The sequence below is a fragment of the Chiloscyllium plagiosum genome, unplaced genomic scaffold (assembly GCF_037043375.1).
Source record: "Chiloscyllium plagiosum isolate Xiang-an unplaced genomic scaffold, Cpla_swu_hap1 HiC_scaffold_14, whole genome shotgun sequence".
NCBI lineage: Eukaryota > Metazoa > Chordata > Chondrichthyes > Orectolobiformes > Hemiscylliidae > Chiloscyllium > Chiloscyllium plagiosum.
Window position 1 is genome coordinate 58721491 of NW_028270152.1, and position 21221 is coordinate 58742711.

At 41.4% G+C, this 21221-nt stretch overlaps 1 protein-coding gene across 13 annotated transcripts in view; it reads right to left on the reverse strand.

The window, feature by feature from the left end:
- Positions 1–21221, reverse strand: part of chl1b (cell adhesion molecule L1-like b) — a 900313-nt gene that overhangs the window by 183651 nt on the left and 695441 nt on the right. The window lies entirely within an intron of this gene.

The window sequence follows — 21221 nt, forward strand, 5'->3', positions numbered from 1 at the left end:
ATTATTTTGCACTTATCAGGACAATTCCCAAGAAAGACAATCATAAAGAGAATACAGATTTTTTTTTGACTGTGTGAGATGAGGGTGCTAATGTTCTGAGGAGTGTGAGACAAAATCATATTTTTCAATAAAAATTCAAGTTTTGTAATGCCAAATCACTATTGCTATTTTTTTTTTCAGAACAAGAGTTGTTTGGCAACAAAATTGGCAACATGCTACTCAAAATATAATCAGTTGCTTCTGATTCAAGGAGAAAGTGAGGACTGCAGATGCTGGAGATCAGAGCTGAAAATGTGTTGCTGGAAAAGCGCAGCAGGTCAGGCAGCATCCAAGGAGCAGGAGAATCGACGTTTCGGGCATGAGCCCTTCTTCAGGGATTCCTGAAGAAGGGCTCATGCCCGAAACGTCGTTGCTTCTGACTCAAGTAGATTATCATTTACAGTGACGTCTGGATTTCCAAGTTTATATGGATCTTGGCATCAAGTGTTGAAGCCTCACTGCTACTATTGCGAGAAAATACTGCAACAATTATGATTGCCAGTTGAAAAAGACCTTTAAAAGTAGAGGTGTGACCATCATAACTATTACATAACAATCAATCTGCAAGGCAACATTGGATGGAATGCTTATCTGAACTCAAATTGCACCAGTTTTACAAGCACTATTTTTCAGTTCAAGTTTCCACTCAATGTATTTGCACATCATCAGCATAGTACTGCATTACAAAAACTTACTATATTTAAGAATGCAACCAAATGCAGTTTCATTAACACTGCTGAAATTGGATTTGACACAACAAGAAATGAGCATTTTAGTTCATCCATTGTGAGTGAGCAACCTGATTTTGAATAACAGAAAACAATTTCTAAATAAAGTTAACAAAACCAATTGCCAACTACATTTGTATAGTAGTCAGTTTTTAAAATATATTTCAGGAAGTAAGTGATGAGGATCTGGAATATGCTGTCAGAGATTTTGGTCGAGATAAATTTAATGGTAGTTTCAAAGAGAAGCAGTTGAAGACAAAAGAAAAGCTGAGTGAGTGGGACTAGCTAAAATGCTGTTGCACAAGTTGGGACAGACTTGACTGAATGAATAGTTATCTTGCTGTGCTGTCACCAGTCTATGATTTTATGAATTAGAAGTCTGAAAAAAACTGATGAATAAGTTAAAATATACTTAATTTTAAGTCTCATTGAAGGTCTGCTAATAGTGCAATTAGTGGAAATATTGATTGGAAATGGGACAAGATCAGTTTTATGACCAAGACCAGGTTAGTGCTACTTTAAAGTAACAAATAAAATTGGAGACTCAATCAGATCTAGAATCATATGCACCAAGCATGGTATTCACTTCAAAAACATTGATCTGCTGTACTTTTTTTGCCAAATTTGATGAAATGGGACATTCAGTCCTTCAAGTTTTATTCACTGAAATTTCTGCCAAGAGTTGGAGGGATACAGGCAAAGAGCAGGCAGTTGGGACTAGTTTAGGTTGGGATTATGTTCACATGGACTGGTTGGACTGAAGGGTCTGTTTCTGTGCTATATGGCTCTTTGACTCTATGTTGGGTCTTTTGGTCTATGCTGTATGACTTTGCACTTGCTAAGGATGAGGACATCAACCAAAAACCTTGAAATTTATGTAAATAGCTCACACAACAGACAGGGCAGTATATTGTTATTGGCAATATTTACCAAGAAATTAACTGTCAGGACTCTGTGACTTCAATCCTAATTCCTATGCTGACGATCCTCTGACAGATACTTACAAACTTCGATTTTCTTTTTCATAGTGCATCAAAATTCCATAGTGCAGTTTTGTAAGAAAACTGGTTTGCATGAAAAAAAATGGTCCTACTTTTATGGTATGATCAACAATTTGGTTCATTTTTTCCTCTTTGACATTGATTGATTGATTGCATTGAGTATACTGGGATAAATTTCGAGCCAAATGAACTGTATGAATTTGAAGTTTACTTCTTCCACATATACAAGCCCCAAATTGATTTTACCTCTGAAAAACATACATAAATTGGTCTAGATTTTGCCACAGAAACCATAGCAAGTCTAATCGTGCTCATCATTACTGTCATGCAAGCTGAACAGCAAATTATGGTTTCTGTACCTGTTCAGTTCAGTTCAAAAATTTGGAAATAACTATTCAATTTGTCCTGCTCCTCCACAAGCTTTGTGGATTCAGCCTTACATTCAAGAATAGGGGTTTACGTATGAACTAGGAACAAGGTTGAGCCACTCTGTCCCTTAAACCTGTTCTATCATTTAACGAGATCATAGCTGATCTGATTCTTCCACATTCTCATCACGCTAATAAGTTGTTGACTGCTTCCTTACTAAAATCGTCAAAGGACTCTGTTTCCACCATCTTTTCAGAAAAAAAGTGCTCCAAGGACTCATGACCCTCTATGAGAAAAATTCTCAGCTTTATTATAAATGGCCAACTCACTGCTTTGAAACAGTGACCACAAGTTCTAGATTCTTGCATCTGTCCATATCCACTCTGTCCAAAACCTTTGGGATCTCAGTTGTTTCAATCAAATCAGCTCTTACTTTTCCAGACTCCACTGGAAATAAGGAAACAAGCTTGTCCTCTTGAAACAACCCACCCTTTCCAGATATTGTTCTAATAAACCTTCTCTGAACTACGTCTAAAATATTTGCGTCCTTTCTTGAACCAGAAATACTGTACTCAGTGTTCCAGATGTGGTCTCACCAATGCTGTGTATAACTGAAGCATAATCCCCTTTACTTTTGTATTCAATTCTCCTCATGAGAAATAACAAAATTCTATTTGCTTTCCTAATTACTTGCTACAGCTGTGTACTAGGTTTTTGTTATTTATACATTAGGCCACAAATGCTGCTTTTAACTGACTGTGGTAGGACTTCCTCACTGATGATAGCCTTGCTTGACTCGATCAAGGATTACCCTATTCAGACTTTGAGAATTGGCTCATTTATTGTAGCATGATATGGGTAACATTGGCTGGCCAACATTTAATGTCCATCCCTAATTTCCCTTGAGAAGGTGGTGGTGAGAGCTGCCTCCTTGAGACTCAGTAATCCATGTGGTGTAGGTACACCCACAATACCATTGGCATGGGGGACAGGGGTGGTTTCAAGGAATTTGACCCACTGACACTGAAGAAACTGAAAAATATTTCCAAGTCAAGATGGTGAGTGGCTTACAGGGAATGGTGCAGACAATGGAGCTTTCGTGTATCTGCTGTCCTTGCCCTTCTGGATGGCGGCTACCATGGATTTGGAACTGCAGTCTAAGGAGTGCATCTTGTAGTTGGCACACATTACTGCACTGAGAGTCAGTGGTGGAGGGAGTGAATGTTTACAGATGTTTATGGATGTAGTGCCAATCAAGTAAGCTCCTTTGTCCTCTAGTTGAAGCACATTCATTGTGTTTGTCACATAAAATGCTGGCACATGCTGTGGCATGACACTGATGCTATATAGTAAAATGTCTACCCCCTTGACTGAACATGACAAGCTTTGTCTGCACTAAAAGACCAGACATAAGTTCTATAAGCCTGTAAGTTCTGAATGAGGTGAACATGTACAAAAAGACAAGGCAGAGATGTTGTGAACATCTAAGTAGTGCAAAGTTAGTGAGAAGTAAGACAGCAAGGTAAATGTCTTAAGATGCACCCGACTGGAGATTGATCCTTGTCCTCACATGTAAAGTGGCCGAGAAGCAGCATTATTGGGCAAGTTGTTTGTGAGCTCAAAAGTCCAACATTAAAGTGGAAAACTGAATTCCAAGTTTGTTACACCTGTGCCATGATGATGTGGAAAGGCTGGTGCATGTCCATTGACAGCCTCCACAGATGGGGGTTGGTGCAAGCAGTCACTACCCATGCAGCATGCTCTGTGATGATGGGGTTGTTATCCAAGGACTAGAGGAGCCAGCAGTGAGATAAAGCTGCCAGATACTTGCTCAGAAGTTAATGTTGGGAGCGGTCACCATCTCGTTTTTCTTTCTCCTCCTTTGGCAAATAGCCAGCTGCATATAAAGAAGGGACATGAGGTACTAATGAAATGTTAATGCATGCACCTAGGTAGGGTTCTTGATGCTTATTCGCAAGATTGTCATGTTGCCACTCAAAACTTACGTGGAAAATCTTGCTGTATTTTCCAAATGACTTGCCATTGCTCGAGAACTGTGACTGTATTAGTCCAGTTAGGTATATTACATAAAAGTTGACTTGTTTACACTTTTAATTCATGGGCCTTTGGACAGTTTACTCCATGGAATTGAAATAATGCTTAATTTTGACAAAAGAAATCAAGTGTAAAGTATTAAGTTTAATTGAATGGGAAACAGACCAACTGTGCTCATTTTGTTGGATCCTATAGCATATGACTTGACTCTCTTTACCAACACTTTTTTCTTAATAAGGCAGGACTAATGCTGTCATATTAATGCTATTTGCCACAAATTTGTCTACTTCTGCCAACAAGCTGCTTTTCTGTGGATTGGCTCCAACTGCACTCATTCATCTTTTTGACGGATGAAAATGCATCCATGATCAATCTGGAACGGCACTGTCTTCAACTTTCTATTTTTCTTAGAGAGTATAAGAAAACAGTGTTTTTTCCTGAATGGTCCCAATACTGGATAAGGCCAAAAGTCACATGATACCAGGCTATTGTCCAAAAGGTTTTTTGAAATCACGAGCTTTTGGAGCGCCTCCCCTTCATCTGGTGAAGTCGGTATAAAAATGATTTTTCAACATCTTTCAGTTCTGAAGATACTATCACCATTGGTGGAGTGACTAAAATTAGGAGGGTACAAGGGTGATGGCTAAATAGTACTTAGTGAGAAATGGGAAACAGGCTACAGAGAAAATTAGAATTAATTGAGCACATATGACAAATGGAAGCTGTTCATTTTCAGAACGACACATTATTGAGTTATAGTAAAGTTGCAGTTGCAGAAATGACTGTGACTATCATTTGTTAGACTGCTGCTTGTCATCCATTCCTCATAGATTCTTCCTTGTACAATCACATTATTGCCAGAGAGGAGTCACAGAGCAGTGAGACTGCTATTATGTTTGTATCTGTGTTGTCAGGTTTACAGTGATCTGAAAGGTGAAGGGTCACTTGCTCAACGAAACAAAGCATTTTTTTTAGATTAGTTTAGATTACTTACAGTGTGGAAACAGGCCCTTCAGCCCAATAAGTCCATACCGACCCTCCAAAGAGCAACCCACCCAGACCCATTCCCCTACATTTACCCCTTCACCGAACACTACGGGCTATTTAGCATGGCCAAATTACCTAACCTGCACACCTTTGGACTGTGGGAGGAAACCGGAGCACCCGGAGGAAACCCACATAGACACGGGGAGAATGCACAAACTCCACACAGACAGTTGCCCGAGGCAGGAATTGAACCCAGGTCTCTGGCATTGTGAGACAGCAGTGCTAACCACTGCAGAGCCGCCCTTAGTCTGCCATTATTTATTACATTCTCGGTTTGCATTGTCTCCACATGCATCAAAGTGGTGGCACAGTGGCTCAGTGGTTAGCACTGTTGCCTCACAGCACTGGGACCCAAGTTTGATTCTACTCTCAGGCAACCGTGTCTGCATGGATTTCCTTTGGATGCTCTGGTTGGATTGACCATGCTAAAACACTCAATGTCCAGCGATGTGCAGACTAGATGGTTAGCCAGGTGAAATGCAGGGATAGAGTGGGCAGTGGACCTTGGTGGGAAGCTTGTCAGAGGAGCAGTGTGGACTTGATGGAATGAATGTCCTGCTTCCACACTGCAGTGATTCTACCACTAAGTAATGATTCATTTAGGTCTGCAGGACCGCTCTGTGTAGTGCAGTGAAAACAGGGAGTACATATTTTCATCAAATATTTTCATCAAAATGAAGTGACACAGGGAATGTAAATTGGAGAACGTGGTTGCAAGACAGTTGAGGCATGGGAGTAATACTCATCACTGTACAACAGCCAGTGAAGGTAGAAATGAACAATTTTGACAAATTTGGCAGTGCAGCACATCCAAATCGGTTCCATCTTCATCTTAATGGATTTGTTGAAACAAATGTTTGAAGTAATAGATTGCTATTGGCATAAAAGGAAAGACTGCAGAAAACTTTCTATGAGCCAGAGGTTATCAAAATATCCATATGTTCAGCTCAGAAATCGTGGTCAACAGAGTGAAAGCAAGCCAAGAGTCAGAGCAGAGTAATGTATAGATAGAGTTAGTTCATTCTTTGGCACATCCTCAGACTCCTGAAGCATCAAGCATGATCTTTACTTCTGAAGAAATGTGTTTCTTCAAATAAACTTGACACAGTCAGAAATAGATCTCTTTATATTGTTGGCGCTCTTTGAAAGTGTTTCCAACAGACATGCTTTACACAACAGTTAGGTTGCAAAACTCTTGGCAGCAATTGCATCCGTCTCGATTTCTGACAGTTTAAGATTTCTTAACAATCTTGAAAAGGTTAGTGAACCGATCACCGCAAATATGGCGATCATCAAATTCTTCTTAGACAGCACTGATCTGGACTTAGGAAGGGTTCAATCTGTAAATGAGCTGATGCAGAGTTGGACGAGGTTATGGAATTGGAAGTGGATAGTCGTGAAGACTGTATAACCGAGTGAACATAAACTTCACCCAACTCAGTATCAAATCAGGGACTGAGCTTGAGAGGAGTCTGCTTCAGTTTCAGATATTTGCTCAAAAACAGATGGAGTTTCATAGGAATGGAGTTTATGACAGAGCATGACCACATTGGTTTGATCTTCCCAATTCAGAGAGAATATTTTTATTGATCGACTGGATTTTGGCCAAACAAGGAGTATTCCAAATCAGAGACAGCTGAAGCCTTGAGAGGTGGCAGTGAGGAAGAGCCAGCAATATGACACCTAACATTTTGTTTATATATGGTTTTGTTGACGGACAACATCTATATTAAAAAAGGAAGTGACCTAGGATAGATTCTTGGTGACTTTCCAGAGATAACATCATAAGACCAGGAGCAGAAGCCATTCAGGTGAGACTGTGTCTGGAGAGAGAAGGATGGAACCAAATGAAGATAAACACATCCAGCTAGTTGACAGAGAAGAGCCACTGGTAGAAAGATGGTGTGGGTGACAATGTCAAAGACTGCTGGCAAGTTGATATTGCAGCATTTTAACATTACACACCAGTGTTGCATTGTACATAAATGGCCTGAGGCTCTTCATAATCAATCTCATTCAACAAAACGTCCAGTATCTTCCTTGAGTATCATGAATAATAGAAGTAACTCCAGAATTGATTCTATTCTCCAGCTTTTTCAGGTCACTCCTTGGTCAGTATATGTTCTGTTAATGTTCTCACTGTTCTATACACAGTAACTTCAGTTGCACTACTATGATTTTACTGATTAGTGTATGAAAATATTCCAGCAGTCATTCCAGAAAAATTAATTATTTTGGGCTTACATTCCCATTTTAAGATTGTATATTTTTCAAGTTGAGATTTGATTTCTCTTTCACATTCTTTTGTTCTTCAGTTCATTGATTATACAACTGGCCTCTTCAGCATTCATTCCTTGGCACTGTGCAGCAGGAGATATGAAACTGCTTGCTGCTGCTGTAACTTTTTAGTATTTATGTAGCTTGCACCTTATTTACACCCCAGCTGTGTACTCCCTCAGACTCTGCAAGCCAGGAATTGCCCTATTCACTTCAGTCCTCCATCGTTATTTGAAAACAAATGTCCCAGAAAGGCAATCAACCTCCTCAGTTTGCCAGCTGGAACATGGAGGTGCTGGTGACTGGGATGGTGGAAAGCAGGGCAGTGTTTTCCCTGCTGATCAGCAAAGGAGACCACACTAGCAGACTGAATCAGATTGGACTGAGCTCGAAGCCCAGGTTAGAGTTGTGCCATGTATGAAACCTAATGCACAGTGGTGCAGTCAGTACACTAACGTTCCATTGTACTCCACAGTGTTAACTATCACTCAATGCTACCTCACTCTCATTCTGCCACTCTACATGTCTCTCATGAAAGCTCATGATACAAGTTTCATTATTTGATGCATCATAGCCACTCAGTGGCACTCAAATGCCTCATTCCAACAAACTACTAACCCTTCCTCCTCTCTTAACCTCCTACTGACTTAATGGGGGCACCTCAACACCTCTCCTGCCCATGAATCAGCACTTACGACTCTTCCATCCACTTGAATCATTCTCTGACACTTCCCTTTTACCACACTTTAGGAAAAGGTGGATCTGCCCCACCCTGGACTGCTGTCTGCACTGCAGCCTGAGTGATGTACCTGTGCTCCCAGACTGAATGCACCTGACCTACAAGAGCCTGGAGGCACCAATCCCTTGTACTGAAACCTGATGAGCCCCTTGATTAATTGTGGAATACCCATTGACTGTCTATAGTCTCTCTTGACTCCAGTAGGACTGGTGCCCTTCAACTTTAAGCCATGGCCATTTGAGGCTCATGCAGCATGTTTTGCATACAAGAGGCCGGTAAATGTTGCAGCTGTGATTTTGAAATAGCATGATGCTGTATAGCATTCACTTATCTGTTTGACTGCTGAGTCTTCCAAACTGTGACAAGCTGTCTGCCTGTACCCCCCCCTCCATGCTAAAAAGCGATGCACACCATAGAACTGTCAAGCTCCAAGTCAGTGCAATGTAAGTGAGCTCACGAAATTAAGCTAAGACTCACAACGTGCGTGGATGCACGAGATGCATGTGTCGCTGTGTACGAAGTAAACTGGCAGAAACAGAAACATCGGTGTTTGTGAGCTCCAAAGCCAAGTTAGGAGGGGCTGAATTGGTGTGGGAGTTAGTCTGAGAGCAGGATGATGAATGGCAAGGCCGGTAGTTTGCTGTTGCTGACTTGCTCGGACAGATGGTGGAGGAGTACAGTGTCCAGGGAACGTGCAGGGATATTGTGGTGAAAACAGCATTGGGTAAATGCCCAGAGAACCAGCAAGCTTCTACCATCAGGTAACTACCCTGTTACATCAGGAATTGATGCTGTTGAATTTTTCAGGGAAGTAGAGGGGAATTGGGAGCTACACAGAAATGAGGCACGTCGAACTAATAGCCAAATGCAAATGAATGGAAATAATGTAGTTGCTACTCATTAGTAAGATTCTGAACTTAGTGTTTAAAACTCAAGGGAAGGCAAAGTAAGATTCCTTTCTCTTGATGTCAAGATTCTGATTTTGTTTATCATTTTGGCTATGGTTTCTCCCCCACATTTCTCTTACTGCTCAATGAAGCAAAAATTACGTTCTGCTCTTTATCAGGGAACATGTCTCAGTCTGAACTTTTGAACACCTCATTTACCTTCTCTCTGCTAGTAGACATCACTGCAGGACACAAATAAATACACTTACCCACCCCCCCCAAGCTTATCTGCAAAATGTCCAATTGATCTTTCGTGACTGTCTGGCATGAGGCATCAGTTTGAAATCGCATTGAAATTCATCATCCTGGACTCAACTGCATTTATTCTGTACCTACTGGATACTCAGCTGTGATGATGCACACATGCTATTTCTTTGAGTTTGAACCTGCAGCTTTCTTTTACTATGAAGGAATAAAGCTCTGCCAAGTCACATTGTCTCAGGTTAACATGGTGCTAATGGTGCGATCGCCAATAAATCCGAAGCGCCATCCATCTCAAAGGGGTCCCACTTCTTGCAGCAGGCAACATGCTGGCAGAGGAGCCTGAAACCTGAGTCAGCTTGGATATTCTTTGTTAAACGTAATGTAAAAGCCACTGTCTCCTTGCAGATCCTGCCCAGCCAGGCTCACACTGCAGTACATTTGGACAACTCGCAGTTTTGGGTCAGTGACAATTTAAAAAGGACACGAAGAAGGGGAAGAGAAAATACACGATGAAGAGGGTCAAGGGAAGAGTGTGCTAAGATTTGAATCAGAACAGGATAAAAGGCTCAAGGAGAAAAAGTGGTTCCATCCGAGATTTAATTCCGATTGCTCAAGCAAAGAACTGGCATGGATACAATGAACCACTCCACACTGTTGGGGTTTGACAATGTTAAAATACTAAAAAGAAAATCAATATATAGATCAATGGTCTTAGAGATTTTTGACAATTATATGGAAGCTTCCTGAACATTTTACTTTGGTACAAAGTAACCTTGAAAGTAAATATTTTCACATCCTAATTAAAAAGGTGAAAACCAGAAGTGTTCTCTAACCTTGTTCTAAACTTTCAATGCAGCTGATAAAGGTGCCTCATTGCTTAATAGGAGAAAGTGAGGACTGCAGACGCTGGAGATCAGAGCTGACAAGTGTGGTGCTGGAAAAACACAGCAGGTCAGGTAGCATCCAAGGAGCAGGAGAATTGACATTTTGGGGGCAAGCTCTTCAACATTCTTGATGAAGGGCTAATGCCTGAAATGTCGCTTCTCCTGCTCCTCGGATGCTGTCTGACTCGCTGTGCTTTTCCAGCACCACATTCTTCAACATCATTGCTTAATGCCCAAAATAAATCAACATCTTCAACCTGAAGCACATTACATTTAAATGACAAATCTTACTTCAGCATGATGGAATTTCAGCTTTGGATCAATTCTAAACTTATGATGTATAAATTCAATTCCTATGGTTATTGAGTGTAAGCAAAGCAATATTAACTCACCTAAGCTGTCTTCTACCTATTTAATTGAGAAGGAGGTCAGATCCCAATTGTAACCCACACTTTACATTGTCAATACTGCAGCAGTGATACCATCAAATAGCTCAGGCAGACTCTGCAATTGCAATATGAACACACCCCAAGAGACTTGAATGGCTTTCTAATAATTGTCCTCGAGACCAAATGATTTTTGAACAAAATACAATTACACTGGACAACATTTTCAGAAAACTACTGTAAGTTGCTTTCAGAAAATCTCATTAACTTACATTTGCCAGAAGTTGCTCATGAAAGAAAATTGAGCAGAAGATAATCTACAAAGTGCTAAACATCAACGAGTTGGAAAAAGGAAGTGCTTTTACTGTCATGGCTATCTCCTTGAAGTGGAGAAGGGATTTCATTGCAATTTTAACTCCTGTCACAATTTGCAAATGAATCACCCTTTACAGGATTAATTTTTCACTTGTTTAAAAATCTTAAAGTGTTCTTATTTCCATTCAAGGTCAGAAGAAGAATTAGCCAGAAACATGAATCTTGCACCACTTATCCAGTCATTCCTTTGAGATGTTTACAATCGCTATCAGTCTTTCCTCCTTGATAACCACATCAGAAACACAAATTGCCTTGGGCATAAATAACTTGTTTGTCCTTCAACTTCACCTCCAAAAATTTAGAAAACAATTTTGTCTCGTGCAAATACGTAAGACATCAGATAATTGTGAGAACTTTGTGTAAAGAGAAATGTTAGCCACGAGAAATTTAGTTGCATCATGCACTCATTTCCAAAGCTTCAGCTGCAGTATTGGATCCTAAAACTACATGTAGCCCTTCTGGTGTGGATCATTTTTGGCCATTATTTTAGATACATTGCTCGCACAGGTGCAATGAACATTTGGTAGGAGTAGGCGGAATAAGCAAATCCTGATGTCAGTCAATTGTAGCACTGATTTGATTCAACTCATGCCATTGTCCACTGTGAATACTCTTGCCTATTCCCTCCCTCAAAGCCCAACAGAATCTGAACATGGACTGAGCAGCAGGATGAATTGGCCTGCATTAATAAAAATGTTTGGGCATTCAAACTGCTCAAGTTAACAAGGAGAGGCGTAGCATATAGTGAAGACTTCAATTGTTCCCCTTGATCAACATTATTTAAAAGAGAGCCAACAGTGTAATGCAGGATAACACACTGCTCAAGGAGTGTTGAGTAGGAGGGGGAGACAGACTTTCAAAAGAAGGGCATATTGAGCCAAGATCTTCAGGAAGACAGATGCGATCTTCAACCTAAGACAGGAACAGTGTGCATGACAACTTCTCTTCATCAAGGAGATGCCAAATGACAGCTGCCATCTGTTCTAAGTAGAGTAGCAAGTGCCGGGCAGAGTGAGGATGGTACTGTCAGTGGCTGGTGAGGAGACTATGGGTGTAAACTGAAGAATATCTGGATGCTTCCAGCTGAATCAGGCAACTTTTTAAAACATCTGACTGTTCATTGTCCACTGTTGTATGAGGGAGGTCACCAAGGCTATGACAAGAAGGGAAAATGTTGCGTTCTGTTTTTTTAGTGAGAAGCAGGATTACGACACCTAGTTGAAAAGTGTGGTGCTGGAAAAACACAGCCGGTCAGGCAGCATCTGAAGAGCAGGAGAATCGACGTTTTGAGCATAAGCTCTTCACCAAGAATGGGTTTGGTGGGGAGGAGCCCAGGGGAGCTGAGAGTTACATGGGAGGGTCTGGGTCTTGGAGGAAGGTAGCAGGGAATGTGATAGGTAGATGAAGGTGGGGGTGATGGTGATAGGTCAGAGAGAAGGGTAGAGCAGATTGATGGGAAGGGAGATGTACAGGTCGGACAGTTTAAGAGAGTGGTGCCAAGTTTGAAGTTTGTAACTTGGATAAGGTGGGGGCAGGGGAAATAAGGAAACTGGTGAAATCAACATTGATCCCATGTGGTTGGAGGGGCCCAGTGGAGGAGGCCAAGGGCTTGCATGTCCTTGGTGGAGTGGGAGGGGGAGTTGAAGTGTTCGTCCAGAGGGCAGTAGGGTTTTTTTAGTGCGTGTGTCCCAGAGGTGTTCTCTAAATTTTTCTGCAAGTTGGCATCCTGTCTCCCCAATGTTGAGAAGACCACATCGAGAGCAACAAACACAGTAGATGACTTGTGTGGAAGTACAGGTAAATCACTGTCGGGTGTGGAAGAATCCTTTGGAGCCTTGGACGGAGGTGAGGCAGAAGGTGTGGGTGCAGGTTTCGCACTTCTTGTGGTGGCATTGGAAGGTGGGGGAGGGGATGTGGACCTAACAAGGTAGTCGCGGAGGGAATGGCCTCTGCAGAATGCAGATAGGGGTGGGGAGTGAAATATATCCTCGGTGGTGGGGTCTGTTTGTAGGTAGCAGAAATGGTAAAGGATGATGCGTTGTATCCATAGGGTGGAAGATGTGGTCTGGGTGGGGTGGGGTTGGGGGTGTGGGGGGAGGGGGGGGCGTTCTGCCCTTGTTGCAATTGGAGGGGTGGGATTCAAGGGCAGAGGTGAAGGAAGTGGAGGAAATGCACTGGAGGGCATTACTGACCACGTGAAAAGGGAAATTGTGGTCCCTGAAGGAGGAGGCCATTTTAGATGTTCCATGGTCAAATTAGTCCTTCTGGGAGCAGATGCGGTGGAGGCAGAGGAAGTGGAAGTAAGGGATAGTGTAGGAGGCAGGGTGGAAGGAAGTGCAGTCTCGATAGCTATGGGAGTCACTGGGTTTGAAGTAGATTTCTGTGTTGAGTTGATTGCCGGATATGGTCCAGGAAGGGGAGGGATGTGTCCGAGATGGTCCAGGTGAGCTTGATGTCAAGGTGGAAGTTGTTCGTGAAGTTGCACACACCTAGCTGTGTCAGGATATCAGGTTTTCCCTGGTGCAATGCGCAGTGACTGTGCAGGCATCACTTTGCAGATGCCATGTATGTATTCAGAGATGTCTTGTTACCTGAAGGGAACTGTAAGTCAAAAAGTAACATCCATGCCACACACATGTCAAGCAATGACCATCTCCAATAAGAGGTGTTACCATCATTGAATCCTCTACTCTAAACGTCCTTGGGGCTACTATTGACCAGAAACTCAATTGGACCTACCATTTAAACACAGTGGCTGAAAGACCAGGTCAGAAGCAAGAATTCCTGCAGCGAGTAACTCACCTCCTGACTTCTCAAAGGTTCCATAAGAGGATGCAGAGGGTCTGGCCAGCAGTACACCAATCAGGACGCTAGTTCTGAGACAGGCAGGAAACCAACAGAATGTCTCAAAATGGAGCTATTTTATGTAAGATTGTAAATTGGTCACAATATCTCATGGCTCTGGCTGTCAGATTCTCCACAGGATGGCCTAACCCATGGATATTGAATCATAGGGTTACAGAGAAAGAAACAGACCTTTCAGTCTAACTCGTCCATGCCAACCAGATATTCTAAATAACTATGAAACCTACTCCCATTTGCCAAAATCTGGCCCATATCACTCTAAACCCTTTCTGTTCATATACCCATATAGATGCATTTTAAATGCTGTAATTGTACCAGCCTCCACCATGTCCTAGGCAGCTCATTCCATCTACGCACCACCCTCTGTCTGAAGAAGTTGCACCTTAGGTCCTTTTTAAATCTTTTCCTTCTCACATTAAACCTATGCCCTCTAATTTTGAATTCCCCTACCTCAGGGAAAAGACATAGTCTATTTACCCTATCCATGCCCCTTATGATTTTATAACCTCTATAAGGTCACCCCTTAGCCACTGACACTCCAGGGAAAATAGCCCCAGCCTGTTGAGCCTCTCCTTATAGCTCAAACCCTCCAACCCTGGCAACATCATTGTAAATCTTTTCTGAACCCTTTCAAGTTTTAGGTATGATCAATGATGCCTGGCAGATCTATGCCGGGATGCAGGAGTGCAGATTGCCACTCCTCCTGCCCCATCCTAATGCCAGGATGCCCTGTCAGCAGGGAGATCTCAGTCTTAGTCTCTTTCCAATGATCGAATAATGAGCCATTGTTGGTTAGACAGCCTCTGCTGTGCTCATCCCATCCCTGACATGATCAGCCTGAAGGCTTCAATAGCTAACCCAGTGTACCATTTCGATAAAGACAAGAGATAAGGCAAATTATTTCCACATCGAATCTTGTTTCAGACTTAGGATGGTGTCCCTTACTCTTCATGTTGACAATGACGTTCTAAGTGAAACAAGAGTGCCATGGCCAATGGTGTCTGTAAGATGGTGGGAAAAAGGAGACCATGACAGAATATCAGGAGAACCAATGAAAAGCACCAGTAGACAGATCAGTGGAGTGAAGACCTAAGATCAGACTGTAGTTTGAGCTGAGGAAAGAAGTTCAGATTGATGGGGCCCAACTGTTGTCAGGGATCAGAGTCACATTTCAGCGTGTGCGATTCGGCACATTTTCTTTTTGGAGAAAATCTAATTTTCTTTCTCATTTTTGACACCCCCTTGCCTGGTTTGCGCTTCAGGAATGTATGAAGTCAAAATGTGCAGCCACCCCCACTAAGGTTGAGTTTCCTATTTAAAGTGACAGATGAAAATCTGATTTATTCCAATGTAGCATTAATGTCTTGGCAGTGCAGGCTTTTGGAAGCCCATTAAAAGAGTATTTGTGAAGTAGATGGAAAGCACAAAGAATCTGGGACACGCTGAAAGGCAAGTGTAAATTGTTTTCATACTTTCAAATATCATTATTAGGTCATTTTTCTTGCAAAACACCACCATAAAAATCTGGGCCTTGAAGGTAATTTTCTAATGGGAAAATACATGCAGTGGAAAATGTCACAAAATACCCTGTCAGCCTGTACAATTGTTGTACGTTAAATGGCTCTGGCTGTGGAAGATGCTTTTGGTTTTGACTCTCTAAAAATAAATCTAACCATTTGTCCCCTGTTATTGGCTTAAAGGCGCTTTGTTTTCAAGTTGAAATTAACATCTGTCTGGACTTCCCAGATCTACTACTTCAATGCTGAACATTTGGATGAATTTTAAGGTCCAATAGATTTCAATACAATAGGATTTCCATTCATTTAAGAATGAATGACAGTTTCAAGGAGGTGCAATAACTTATTGTGCCTTTGATTTTGCTTGTGCTGTGAGGTAGCAGTGCTAACCACTGAGCCAGCATGCCAACTTAGTATTGTGAATTTTTTGGTACTTGCCACTCCAGATGGTCATTGATGATTAGTAATTGAATATAATTAATTTTGAGATATGTAAATTTTAGGACACAAAGCAAATCGAAGAATATGGACCTCCAACAGGAAGGTGTGAACATTAGTGATTCTTAACAAATAGTGCAGCAGGTTCGATTCTAGCCTTGGGCGACTGTCTGTGTGGAGTTTTCACATTCTTCCCGTGTCTGCGTGAGTTTCCACTGGGTGCTCTGGCTTCCTCTTACAGTCCAAAGATGTGTCGGTTCGGTAAATTGGCTGTGCTAAATTGCCCATAGTGTTCAGGGAAGTGTAGGTTAGGTGCATTAGTCAGGGGGAATGGGTCTGGGTGGGCTACTTTTCGGAAGGTCAGTGTGGACTTGTTGGGCTGAGTGGCCTGTTTCCACACTGTAGGGAATCTATTAAATCAAGATATTTCTCTTTACATCAATCCTATTTGATTGACCCCTTATCCTGAGATGTGATTTGCCCTTGTAGATTTCCCAGCCATGGAAACAATTTTCCAGCATTTTCAGAAACCTCCGGTTATACTAAATCCATAAAGTTCTGCTCAATCTTTCCTCACAGAACAGCTCTTTCATTTTAGAACTCATGGGCGGCACGGTGGCACAGTGGTTAGCACTGCTGCCTCACACTGCCAGAGACCCGGGTTCAATTCCCGCCTCAGGCGACTGACTGTGTGGAGTTTGCACGTTTCCCCCGTGTCTGCGTGGGTTTCCTCCAGGTGCTCTGGTTTCCTCCCACAGTCCAAAGATGTGCAGGTCAGATGAATTGGCCATGCTAAATTGCCCGTAGTGTTAGGTAAGGGGTTAATTTAGGGGTATGGGTGGGTTGCGCTTCGGCGGGTTGGTGTGGACTTGTTGGGCCGAAGGGCCTGTTTCCACACTGTAATGTAATCGTGTAATAGCTGCTTGCTGTTTTCACCAAACTCTTGTAACAACTTCAAGACTTCCTTTCTCATGTACTCCACTCGTCCTGTGATACGGGCCAATGTACAAATTTAGTTGCTCATTACTCTCAATGATTCTTGTTCAGATGAAAGGTTATTGGCATGAAAGGCTAAATCAGTTTCTCTCATGGAATCCCTACAGTGTGGAAACAGGCCACTCAGCCCAACAAGTCCACACCGACCCTCCAAAGAAAGTCCCACCCAGACCCATCGCCCCAACCGATAACCCTGCATTTCCTGTGGCTAATGCACCTAACCTACATGTCCCTAAATACATGTATTTAGCATGGCCAATCCACCTCACTTATACATTTTTGGACATATTACCTAATTTTCTGAGTACTTCCAGCATATTAAGCCCTTATTTCAGATTTCCAGCATCTATGATATTTTGCTGTAGCATTAGGAAAACACAATTTGTCACTGTTATGAATCTTACAGAAGCAACATGCTGGTAATCAAACCTCACTACTACGAAAGCCAAAACAAAAGTGTAAATCAAAAAAATGATCAACTTGTCTCTTTTTGTTTGGCTATCCACAGTAAAATAGTTGTTCATTGTGCTCAATACACTAAAACAAAACTCATTAACTAAAGGAAATGCTTATTCTTAAAACAGTTATCAAACCAAGCTATTGTTTCAGCATTATAGAATATCCCCTTAATCCCAACTACACAGTCATACATAGAAAAAGTAACAGCTCTGCAGAGATATTATAGTTTTGATTAAAAAAGAGATACAAAGGAAACAACAATCTGTGGGTTAAGGGTGTGAATTCAAAAGATGGACTGGGTTGCCCTCTCCCAATCCCTTCAATATCGTATGGATGAGGTTGGACTGCTGGCAGGCTTAGAATAATGGACAACCGTCAGATCTCATATTCACCTGGGAAGCAGTCATTTGAAATTTCTTCAGGCTCCACAAAAACATCACTGAAAGATCTTTCAGCTGGTTTTGCTTTGTCTCTTACTGATTGAGAGTCATAGAGAGAGAGAGAGAGAGAGAGATGGAGCGTGAGAGTACAGGGCGAGGAGGAAGGGATGTACTTTGCTTTTCCCTGCAAGCTGCTCCCATAACTACTAACATCCAGATATGTAAAAATAAACATTTGGAAAGGTACATAAATAGGAAAGGTTTCGAGGGATATGGGTCAAATGCAGGCAAGTGGGACGTGTTTAGTTTGGGAAACTTGGTTGGCATGGACAAGCTGGACTGAAGGGTCTGTTTCTGTAATGTATGATCCTATGACTCTAACCTCAGTCCAGAGGCTGTTGCTCGACAAGAACAATGCAGATTCCACTACTTTTGCAAACATGTTTGTTCAGCAATCAGCATCATAAATTCTACCTCTTATTTGACTTAAAAGCTTTACTGGACTATTTTGTCACCAGTAATTGACAGATAATCCAAATTTTCTTGGAACTTGTAACCCAAACATGTCTAAACAGTTTCAAATTCCAGTTTCTCACAGGAATCCATATACACTTCTGGACTAATTAGCTACTTGCTGCTCAAAGAGTGAAAAACAATTCTCCCCAGCAAACAAGATTTTGGTGATGTAAAAATTTAGATAAACTAGTCACTTAGAAATGTAAATGTCGTTGGTTGTCTTATAATGAATCGGTAGTATAAAAATTCAATGTGACTGTGACTTTTCCTGCAATAAGCTGTTCCAGCATCTTGTGTGGTCATCACATCATTCAACAATTATATTTAGGTATATAATTGTAGGTAGATGGTATAGCTCAGTGGTCGTCTCTCAGCTGAATCATCAGCAGCAAAGAAAGCCATATTTCACATGAAAGACACCGTGCAAATCTCATGTCATTTATTTGATGACTTCAGGTACCTATCATTTCACAAAACAAAACATTTCACTGTATTTGTAAGACACGTGACAATAAATGAATCTAATCCATTTCAGCACATTTTCTGTAGACCACGGCAGAGCAATTGAAAACCCACAGTGACCACTCCATGCAGATCAAGTACAAACTGGTAGAAGCAAACATGATGCTGCATTTGGTTTGCACTGACTTAAAAGGGGATGAATCTGTGTGCTTAAATTGAATTGGTAATTTCTGAGGCAGACCCTAACTAAAACAAACTGAAAATTGGTCAAAACAGAAACAGAAAAGGGAATCATGGAGAGAAGGCAAACCCTCAATGTTTCTAAGAAAAGAGAAATAAATAGGTTTGGTAACTAAAATCTCTGGCAAAGTGATCCTGTTTTAAAAAAAAAACCTAAAAGGAGTCAGTCCAAGCTAAGCAGTAGCAGATGATGAATTCACTGGTTTAGTATAAGCAAGCTGAGCAAGACTGACAAAAGCAGAATCTGTATCCAGAAGCTTAGAGCTCGTCACAACAGCTGTTCCTGTAACTTGAAGATAACATTGATGGGTCTACCTCATCCAGACTCAGTTCAGCAAGCTCCACAGAAATCTAATGAAAAAGGCCAATGTATATTCACGCATAAGGTTAACAGAAATCCCACTTCCATGATGATAAGCTGAATGCACGGCAAAAGAAGACATAATAATTTTGTAGTCCGAGGTAAGATACGGATAAATTTTTCTTTTGCCATTTTATTGCCTCCATTCCTTAAGTTGTTCAGCAGTTTTAAAGTGTGGGCATTATTCCATCCTGTTAATTTATATTCTTTGAGAACTGTATTAAGATTCGGATTCATTGTATCTTTTCTCCTTTAACAACATCAAGCAAGGAGTAAAAAGAAAAGTCAAATCTATGATGATGACAAATAAAAAAGCATCATTTGAAAGAAACATTGATTCACTATTTGGCCAACCACTTCTGGTGACAAGATTATCCTGTAAGGGATTCTGTTACATGCTCAATTTTATGACTTTAAAAGATCGGAAGAGCCACCGTTTTCTTTGCTTCTGGGTGAAAGTCAAATATAGCAAGTGTTAAATGAAGAATGATTTTCCAACACATGCATACACAATGAGATCTCTTCTTGATAGAGGACATGTACCTCAGGAAAAAGGTGGGGAAGTGTGCAGGATATGCATAGGAGAAAAAGAACTATAGGAATGGAGATTCAGAGCGCACGATATTGGACACACAACAGAAGTGATTAATCCAATTGCCTTGTATTTGGAATGTAGTTTCAATCAAAGCCATACTTAGCTGACAAAAGTAGTTTTCACAAATTTTATATTTGTTTTCTAAGCTACTGTATTTTTTATCAGAACTTAAAAGAGCACATGCACTCCATAATTAATATTACCACCAAATCTGACAGCAAAGGTAAACAGAATTGCATTGTTACGAGCTTATGAGGGATAGACAAAGTGTAAAGGGAATGAGAGAGATGGAGGGTGGAATCTTACATTGTCTTGCTGCAACATTTTCGTAGAGTTTCACAGTGGGTTTCTCTCTATGAGTGGGTTTTCTTGAGATATTATCCCAAATAAATAACCTCATTAATAACACACTATGCGTGTATCATGTCCTTCGAGTCTGATGTTGGCCTGATTGCCATAGCCAGAGGTTCTCTCCATTTCCTGGATCTGCAGGAATAGACTGACATGCCTGGCACTGGTGCCATATTCAAAAGGCCGTTGCTCATCCAGGCAAGTGCTGGTGTGGCTGAATACAGTTTGGTAAATTCAATAGCAGACAAGGGAAATTTGGCACCCCATTTTTTTCAGATAGGGACCTCAAGTGGACAGGGTGGTGTGGAGCAGGCCCTGACACCAAGCCCTGGTCAGCTGGTGTGAGCTTGCTATCAGGGTCAGTGCAATCTCCATGCATAGGAAGTACACCAAACATTGCAGCTAGATTAAGTGCTACTATGAACCTTTGCTCTCTCACATTCATTCTCTCTCTGCAATTCACCCTCCATTCACCAATGATAGGTAGTGGTGCGACCAACATTTCTTTACTCTTGAAACAGAGAGGATGTTGGTCTTCACTGGTGAAGACTGGAACGAGTCTAGTGTAGATGCGAAGACATCTATAACCTTGCAACCAAGACCACTTAATGGGGAGGCAATGGCCTCATAGTCATATCAATGGACTATTATTCCAAAAACTAAGTGAATGTTCTGGGGACCAGGCTCAAATCCAGCCATGGATTTGAATTCAATTTTAAAAATTCTGGAATTTAGAACCTATAGATGGCCACAAAACCATTGTTTGTTGTCAAAAAAAAAACCCATGTGGTTCAAGAAGGATATCTGCTATCTTTACTTGGTCTGACCTATATGTGACTCCAAGCTCAAAGTAATGTGGTTGTTTCAACAGCCCTCTGACAAGGCCAAGCAAGCGACGCAGTTGTATCAATCATTATGAAGTTTCAACAAAAAAAATGAAACTGGGTGGACCACCTGGTATTCACTGAGGCCACGGCAGAAACAGCCCTG